The sequence below is a fragment of the Cyprinus carpio genome, chromosome B18 (assembly GCF_018340385.1).
Source record: "Cyprinus carpio isolate SPL01 chromosome B18, ASM1834038v1, whole genome shotgun sequence".
NCBI classification, from domain to species: Eukaryota; Metazoa; Chordata; class Actinopteri; order Cypriniformes; family Cyprinidae; genus Cyprinus; species Cyprinus carpio.
The window spans coordinates 9,515,912-9,525,354 of NC_056614.1; the positions used below are offsets into that span (position 1 = coordinate 9,515,912).

Below are 9,443 nucleotides of genomic sequence, written 5' to 3' on the forward strand. Positions count from 1 at the left end.
GCGGTCGCACGAGGTTACGAGTCATCCAAAAATATTTTTAATGATATTTGGGTCGCGGTCGGTCGGGTCGTTGGAAAATAAAGATGCCAATTAAACCTTTGTAATTTATATAGTACTAGACACAATTTTGAAATACATAGGCCTACACTTTATTGGCTGAATAACTGGCGTGAAGATGACGCATGAGCTCAGTCTAGTGATGGGATTCAGTTCTTTTCCACAAACAGATTCTTTTGCACAGTTCGATTCAATAAACCGGTTGAAAAAACGGTTCACCGGTTCTTTTAAGCTCGACGTAATTACGTCATTGGCGATGACGTAATGGCGTCAAGTCTATCAAACATTCAAATATAAAAAGTCAGTAATCATAACTTTAGTCAGTTAAAAACCTTATAATCATGAAAAATGTACAATTAAGTTTTGCAACAACGCACCCAAATATAGTAACAGCAGTAATGTGCATACGAGGATTTAAGTCTCGAAGATATAAAGTAAATAAATTAGGTGTCATCAGCGGAGAAACAATGATCCACTTACTATACATAATCCATTGCGATTTATTTGTTATTAAATAAACTTACGTTTCGCCAGATTGCCCTTCATTCAAGTCTTCGGTTTACCCGCGCTCATAACATTAGCACAGAAACAGTTCAGAATCAATCACCAAAAGAACCAGTTCGGTTCAGGCGCGCTGTGTGTCAGTCTGCTTCATGCTGAATCACGCATGCGCAGTATCATCAGCTCCTCGGTTCTCAAATCGGACGTGTCCGACAGAAACGGTTCTCGGTTCAGTGTACAGTGTACTGGGGGGGGGTATTTGATTGAGATCATCGCAGTGGGGGCTAAGCCCCCCCAAGACCCCCCCCTTGACGCTAGGCTGGGGTGGTGCTTACGTGAATATTCATCAGGATACCCCATCGTGGGCGGGGCTATCAAGAATGGGTGAGTGGAACAGAAATTATTAGCGTGAGCGCCTCAGATCACGTTTGGTTTTATGGATTATTTGAAGCAGGTAATAAAGTTGAACGAAATTAATCTTAAACTACTCATATGATTGTTCACATTTTGTAAATAATTAATCGTTTCTGTAAAGTGTTTCTCAGTACTCTGTTTACCTGAACCATACTTCATCGTCATCAGAACTGATCACTATTTAGGTAGCGTTGGAATACAATACAAGCATATTCTCAGAATTTATCCCAGACTACTTGTTGACATTTTATAACAGTAGAACTGTATGTTTCTCATAAATGACTGAGATTAAACTTTTTAAATGTTTAAATAAATATTTACAAATATGTTCTTGTGTTTTATTCTCTGTCCCAATGTTGTCTGTATAAAAAACAAACAAAAAAACAAAACAAAACAAAAAAAAACAAACAAAAAAAGCCTTTAAATTATAGGACCACACAAGAACTTAGAATTTCATGTTTGCGCGCTTTCACGTTTGGCTGGTTTACACATTCCCAGTGGTACCAGCCATAGCATCTCTCACATTCAATCTGAAAAAACAGTAACAGCATTATGAAAATGTAAACTAGCAAAGTTTGAAAAAAATAAAAATAAAAATAATAATAATAATAACTTAACGAACATGTTAAATTACCCAAGAGTCAGTGTTGTCCTGAGTGTGAGGATATTTGTCCCCACATGACAAGCATAGATCAGACAGGTCTTATGTGGAAACAAAGGCATTAAGGTATTGGTGTAATGATGCACATCACCAGAACTTAGTTTTTATAAGAAACTGCCTCCATTTAGAACTGCTTCTGCAAACTACAAAGAGCATTGACAAAGCAAATCAAAATATTTATTTCTAGTAAAATTTAGCAGAGAAACAGTATCTGTACCTTGCAGACAAATACACCACATGAAGTCCCATCCCTCTGAATTCTGTGTGGCAATGCGTGACATTGCCACTTTGCAGTTGGAGTGACTCTGCTGGCCATAAAATCACTTTGGTGTAAAAAAGAATATTCATAAAAACAATCAGACCAACATTTTGAAATACTTCATTTTTCCTTACCTTACAACCTTTTTGCAGTGAAGCAGTTTGGCTCAGCTTTCACCAAAGGAGTTTAAATATAAAATTCTTCTTTCCTTGGATTATATCATCTGTCAAGATGCGGTCATGAATTAATGACTCAGATTTAAGCCTTTGTAGAGAAGTATTGATGGTGAAAAAAGGAACAAACCAGAAGAGTCCAGTGGTCATTCTCATCAATTGACCTCACCAGCACATCATATGCCTCTGGATTCATCTACAGGTATAAATATGTTGTTTCAATAACAGATTACCAAATTATCTAAGAACATAAGAGTCAACTGATTATTTCATTTTTAATTATAATTGTTTTTTGTTTTTTTTATACAGACAACATTGGGATACAGAATAAAAACACAATAATATATTTGTAAATATTTATTTAAAAATTTAAAAAGCTTAATCTCAGTCATTCATGAGAAATGTACAGGTCTACTGTTAATAAATGTCAACAAGTAGTCTGGGATAAATTTGGAGAAATATGTTTGTATTGTATTCCAACGCTACCTAAATAGTGATCAGTTCTGATGACGATGAAGTATGGTTCAAGTAAACAGAGTACTGAGAAACACTGTACAGAAACGATTAATTATGTACAAAATGTGAACAATCATATGAGTAGTTTAAGCTTAATTTCGTTCAACTTTATTACCTGCTTGAAATAATCCATAAAACCAAACGCGATCTAAGGCGCTCACGCTAATAATTTCTGTTCCACTCGCCCGTGCTTGATAGTCCCGCCCACGATGGTGTATCCTGATGAATATTGTTCATAGTAGTTCCTGTATAGTGTAGTTCCTAGTGTAGTTCCTCATAGTGTTCCTGTAGCTCAAGTGGTAGAGCATTGCGTTAGCAAGCGCAAGGTTGGGGGTTCGATCCCTGGGAACACATGATAGGTTAAAATTGATAGCCTGAATGCACTGTACAGTAAGTCGCTTTGGATAAAAGCGTCTGCTAAATGCACAAATTTTTTTTTTATTTTTTTTTTTATTATTATTCACGTAAGCGCCACCCAGTGGAACCAGATATTTCCGGAACTAAATATATTGTAGCACCGGCCTACTTAGTTTTTTTTTTTTTTTTTTTTTTTTTAGCAAGGTGGGAGGGGAGTCTAGGGGGTCAGGGGAGTCAAAAGATAATTGCATCATCATTAGGGTTGCCAATTAACTTCAGAAATGGAAAATAAGGGACAATTGTGATTCTTTATGTTTTATTCTTTAAGAAAATAGTGTTTATTGTTGTATCCTTGTAGAAAATACGTGTTTATTCTTTAAGAAAATAAGGGACAGACTAAGGGACCGCTCCAAATTTCTGTACTATACCCTAATGTAGGCTGTCTGCATGCAGGTAAAAAGTTCTCAGAAATAATCACAATTGTTTTTCTTAACCTATTTATGTACAACTATTCTAAAAAGAATTTTTATTTAATATAATACAAAAAAAAAAAAAAAAAAAAAAATCATTGGCCTGAGTAAATTGTACCAATATGAAATTTTGACTTCACATGTATATAATTTAGGACAGTCCCCCCCACCCCAGAAACACTGCACATTTTGTGTGTCTCCCTAATCAACCACACCTGATTCAGCTCATTAGCTCATTAAAAGAAACTCCAGGAACTGAAATAGGTGTGTCAGATAAGGGAGGCATACAAAATGTGCAGTGATGGGGGGCACACAGGACCAGGATTGATTGACTGATTTAGGAGGTGAAAATTCTGTGAAATTACAAAACGGCATGAAATTTGAAAGCTAACAACTGAAGGTCTATGAAACGTCAGTCAATAAAGCATTTTAACTCTTTCCACGGCAGCATTTTTAAAAAAGTTAACAGCCACCGCCAGTGATTTTGATGATTTTTACTAACATATATGATGGCCTACAGCAGGGGTAGGCAATGTCGGTCCTGGAGTGCCGATGTCCTGCAGAGTTTAGTTCCAACCCTGAAAAAAAATCTTACTTGTCTGTAGCCTTAGTAATCCTGAAGACCTTGATTAGCTTGTTCAGGTGTGTTTGATTAGGGTTAGAGCTAAACTCTGCAGCACAGCGGCACTCCAGGACCAACATTGCCTATCCCTGGCCTACAGTATATTTTGCTGTATGAATATTTGAATATGCAATACACCAAAATAAAGATCAAAGCCTATATTAAAACAAACACAAAAAAAACAATCTGTTTTATTCTAACTTAAAGCATTCTTTTTTTATCAACAATTGAATATAGGGTATGTTTCATAAAAATTTATAATTTGGAGCAAAATGTTGAGAAAATCACATTTTTATCAAAAACTACATCTGGATAATATTCAGTACGATTATCAAAGCATAAATCCAGTAAATCGCTTCCATCAGCACCTCCAAATACCACTTCCTGGAACATCATTTTACTCCATAGCATTATCCAGTTTTCATTTATATGCTGTCTATTGCTGATGATTGCATCAAATAATGAAATAAAACAACAATACCATTATAATATAACATTATAACATCCTTAAAAATCAGAAAATTAATTTAAAATTAATTTTTAGAAAGTTAATTTTAAAACATGTGATAGTCGTAGGCTGCAGCCTAATACATCTAAAATGTAAAAATAAAAAATTACATTTACATAAAGGCTCTTAATGCATGTCATGGTTATTAAACAGTCATTATGAAAACCATTAAAACTACACAATTCCTTTATGTTGTATTAAGGGGCTGTCATTTCAATCTAAGTTTTCGAAAGAAAAATCCTGATCTTGGACGTTGGTCCTCTGTACAAGGCTGCACGTTCATGACACTCTATTCTTGCAATTTACTCTGACTCACACCATAACAATAAAAAAGTAAAACTAAAATAAAAAAATAAGTTGTGAGAAATCAAGATTAGGCTAAAACTGCTACATGAAAAACGCCTAGAAATAGTATTAACTTGGAATGTTTAGATTACATTTAAGGAGGTGTGCCTATGGCATAAAAAAAAAAAAAAACTATTGAAATTGTGGCTTATTGATGAGTGTTGTAGGCTAGGCCTTGTTCTAACACATGTTGTAGGCTAGGCCTTGTTCTAACACATATTTTGGCACTCACATTAATGGCACAAATTATGAAAGGCTTGAAACTTACATTTAATAATTTGCTGATGTATTTCAGCAGGTCACACATACTTATTTGTTATCTGGCCATCTTTACCACATTATTCCCATATACAGATCCCATGACATACTGAAAATTATGTTCATGAATTAAGAAATTGATCACTTTTTATTTTTCCTTTGTATTAATTAAAATGTGTTAATTTAATTAATTATTATAAATTTTTTTATAATAATAATAATAATACAGTTTAGCATACAGAGTTTGGCCGCGTGAGAGATTGGGGGAATCTGTAAAGTGTAAATAATAATTAATTAGACAACAAAATACAACTTAAGAATTTTAATTAGAAAGCAACCCCTGACAAAACTAATTTCCAAATGCATAAATCTGGTATAGACCTGCACGGGCCTCAAACCTAGGCCCTATAGCAGCTCTTGGCTGACCGCTTACCAGTATTCTCGGCCCGAGTCCAACTGGAGCCCATGTCTTTTTTCTCTCTTTTTTGCTTCCTATAATTACACTGCTGTTCCAGCCATTAAAATAAGTCGGTTTTGTTTTTAATTGCAAATTTATATTTCTTAATGTTTCATATTTAATTAATGACGACCAAGCGGATATATATATATATATATATATATATATATATATATATATATATACACTCACCTAAAGGATTATTAGTAACATCTGTTCAATTTCTCATTAATGCAATTATCTAATCAACCAATCACATGGCAGTTGCTTCAATGCATTTAGGGGTGTGGTCCTGGTCAAGGTAATCTCCTGAACTCCAAACTGAATGTCAGAATGGGAAAGAAAGGTGATTTAAGCAATTTTGAGCGTGGCATGGTTGTTGGTGCCAGACGGGCCGGGTCTGAGTATTTCACAATCTGGTCAGTTACTGGGATTTTCACTCACAACCATTTCTAGGGTTTACAAAGAATGGTGTGAAAAGGGAAAAACATCCAGTATGCGGCAGTCCTGTGGGCGAAAATGCTTTGTTGATGCTAGAGGTCAGAGGAGAATGGGCCGACTGATTCAAGCTGATAGAAGAGCAACTTTGACTGAAATAACCACTCGTTACAACCGAGGTATGCAGCAAAGCATATTTGTGATGCCACAACACGCACAACCTTGAGGCAGATGGGCTACAACAGCAGAAGACCCAACCGGTACCACTCATCTCCACTACAAATAGAAAAAAGAAGCTACAATTTGCACGAGCTCACCAGAATTGGACAGTGGAAGACTGGAAAAATGTTGCCTGGTCTGATGAGTCTCGATTTCTGTTGGAACATTCAGATGGTAGAGTCAGAATTTGGCGTAAACAGAATGAGAACATGGATCCATCATGCCTTGTTACCACTGTGCAGGCTGGTGGTGGTGGTGTAATGGTGTGGGGGATGTTTTCTTGACACTTTAGGCCTCTTAGTGCCAATTGGGCATCGTTTAAATGCCACGGCCTACCTGAGCATTGTTTCTGACCATGTCCATCCCTTTATGACCACCTTGTACCCATCCTCTGATGGCTACTTCCAGCAGGATAATGCACCATGTCACAAAGCTCAAATCATTTCAAATTGGTTTCTTGAACATGACAATGAGTTCACTGTACTAAAATGGCCCCCACAGTCACCAGATCTCAACCCAATAGAGCATCTTTTGGATGTGGTGGAACGGGAGCTTCGTGCCCTGGATGTGCATCCCACAAATCTCCATCAACTGCAAGATGCTATCCTATCAATATGGGCCAACATTTCTAAAGAATGCTTTCAGCACCTTGTTGAATCAATGCCACGTAGAATTAAGGCAGTTCTGAAGGCGAAAGGGGGTCAAACACAGTATTAGTGTGGTGTTCCTAATAATCCTTTAGGTGAGTGTATATAGGGCTTGACATTAACTTTTTTGCTCACTAGCCAATGTGGCTAGTGGTTTTCCAAAGTTACTAGCCACACAGCATTTTTACTAGCCACATTTTTGTTGTTGTGCATATACTCTCATATCGTATACCAGCCATTCTCGACCTGACTTCCACTTTTTGTTGAAAAGTCTTTTGTTTTCCTTTGTCTCTTCTTCCTTTTTGGTTTCATCGTCAGGTTTTCTCTGAAGTGAATAATTTCATAAAAGTGGGACCTGCGGGTTGGAAAAAACCCTGACCCGCACATCATGTAATACTCATGGGAGTTGTAGTGTCGTAGTTTCACACTGCAATATGGCTTATTTCAGATGCCTTTTAAAAACACAATTATTCAACCCGCCAAAGTGGCTAGTTGGAGTCACTGTGTTACCCGCCACGAGCAAAATCCACCCGCATTTGGCGGGTGTTAATGTCAAGCCCTGTATATATATATATATATATATATATATATATATATATATATATATATACAGTGCTTTAAGTGGGCCGGTACGCACCGGTACTCAGTACTGCCACTTCCAAATATAGCTCTTGAGCGTACCGCCACCTCTCCGTGCGCCCAGAACGTGCTTTTAGCGTACCGGTACGCTCATTTGGACATCTGTTTTAATAGAGGTTTAAATCCTTTGCCTGCGCTGCCGCTTTTCAGAGCGCCCTTCATAATGCACGCTTCCTAATTCGTCCCACCTAGAGCAGAGACTACATTACCCATACACCCTTGAGTTTTACAAGTGAAAAGCGCATGCGTCGCTTTTTTGTCGCTTTTAGTGTCAACAACTCAACGTGGCCGGAGAGGGTGTGTGAAACGCGCACACTCGTCTCGGTAAAAATACAAATACATTGAACAACACTTAATATGCTCTCCTGGCTTCAGACTCTGAGTACTAAAAGAACACGGTCAGAATCAGATGACTCGCTGGCTGACACTGTTCTATTGTTATGTTATGTTTTATAATTTATTTTATTTACATTTTGTTAAAAAAAAAAATTCAATACCCTTTTGCACATTTTATTTATGTTCAGTAGCTCTTTCTAGCTCAAGCAAATCCACAAACTAATAAAAGGATTTATTATTTTTTATAAGGTCGTCTGTTGACTGCTGTATATAAAACCCCTTCAACATAGTTGTTGTTACCTCAGGGAATGAGGGGAGTCATCAAAAAAAAATATATATATACAGGCTATAATAGAGTACCGGCACCTCTTTTGGGCCACTTAAAGCACTGTATGTGTATATGTATATATTTTTATACACTTAAAGCACTATTAATGTATATATATAATACAGTAGCTAGACAACCAGAATGGGTAATACCGCCGCAGGGCCGCAGCTTTAACTACAAGTCAGTACTGCTAACACTTTGCATTCTTGAAATATGCCTTTACTGTGTGACCAAAAATTTAATATTTTCTGTTTCAGCTGTTTGATCGCGCTGGTGCCTCACGTGCACATATTCAATGGAAAATATGCAGTTGTTCACCGTGCCATCCGGCGCGAGCAGCGGTCCACTTTGGCATATTGCTAATTATAATTTTTTTTTCGTCAATACTGAAACACGCATGAACTACAAAGCCTATTTTACCTCATGAATAATAGTTAAAGGGTTAGTTCAGCCAAAAATGAAAATTATGTCATTAATGAACAAAATAACAAAAATTACGAAATTATTCAGGATTGTCTTCTCTTCCGGGTCTGTTGTGAACACGACTGCTGTGACTGTTGACGTACGACGCTGCTGACGTGTTCTCTGGTGCGCCCAATAGCAAAGAAAACACGTCAGCAGCGTTGTACGTCAGCGGCGTCACTGCAGTGTTGTGAACGCGCTCACAACAGACCCAGAAGAGAAGAAAATGCTGAATAAAGTTATAATTTTTGTTATTTTTGGAGCAAAATGTATTTTCGATGCTTCAATAAATTCTAACGGACCCTCTGATGTCACATGGACTACTTTGATGATGTTTTTATTACCTTTCTGGACATGGACAGTATACAGTACATACATTTTCAGTGGAGGGACAGAAAGCTCTCAGACTAAATCTAAAATATCTTAAACTGTGTTCCGAAGATGAACTGATGGCTTACGGGTTTGGAACGACATGAGGGTGAGTCATTAATGACACAATTTTCATTTTTGGCTGAACTAACCCTTTAAGCTTCAAATGGGCAACATCACGAATATGGAAACGTTTGGATTTGTCCCGAATGAGAGAGCCCAACCTTACCTTATGTTTCGCTTTAAATTATTATTTATTAGTTTTTTTTTGTTTGTTTATAGCTAAGCCTATATTATTATATACTGCAATTATATTTATCCATTAGACTTATATATTTTTAATTCTTGGTCTGCTCTGATAAATTTGTTAAATTCAAAGGATTTGTTGTAAAGTGAAGGGAACTAAA

The 9,443-nt window shown here is 36.7% G+C and overlaps 1 long non-coding RNA gene across 1 annotated transcript; it reads right to left on the bottom strand.

The window, feature by feature from the left end:
* Positions 1-1,323: 1,323 nt before the first annotated feature.
* Positions 1,324-2,124, bottom strand: LOC122140331. Its single transcript, XR_006156987.1, has 4 exons — positions 2,027-2,124; positions 1,851-1,938; positions 1,607-1,776; positions 1,324-1,502 (listed from the first exon to the last, which is right to left on the bottom strand). It is a non-coding gene; the product is annotated as an uncharacterized LOC122140331 (long non-coding RNA).
* Positions 2,125-9,443: the final 7,319 nt, after the last annotated feature.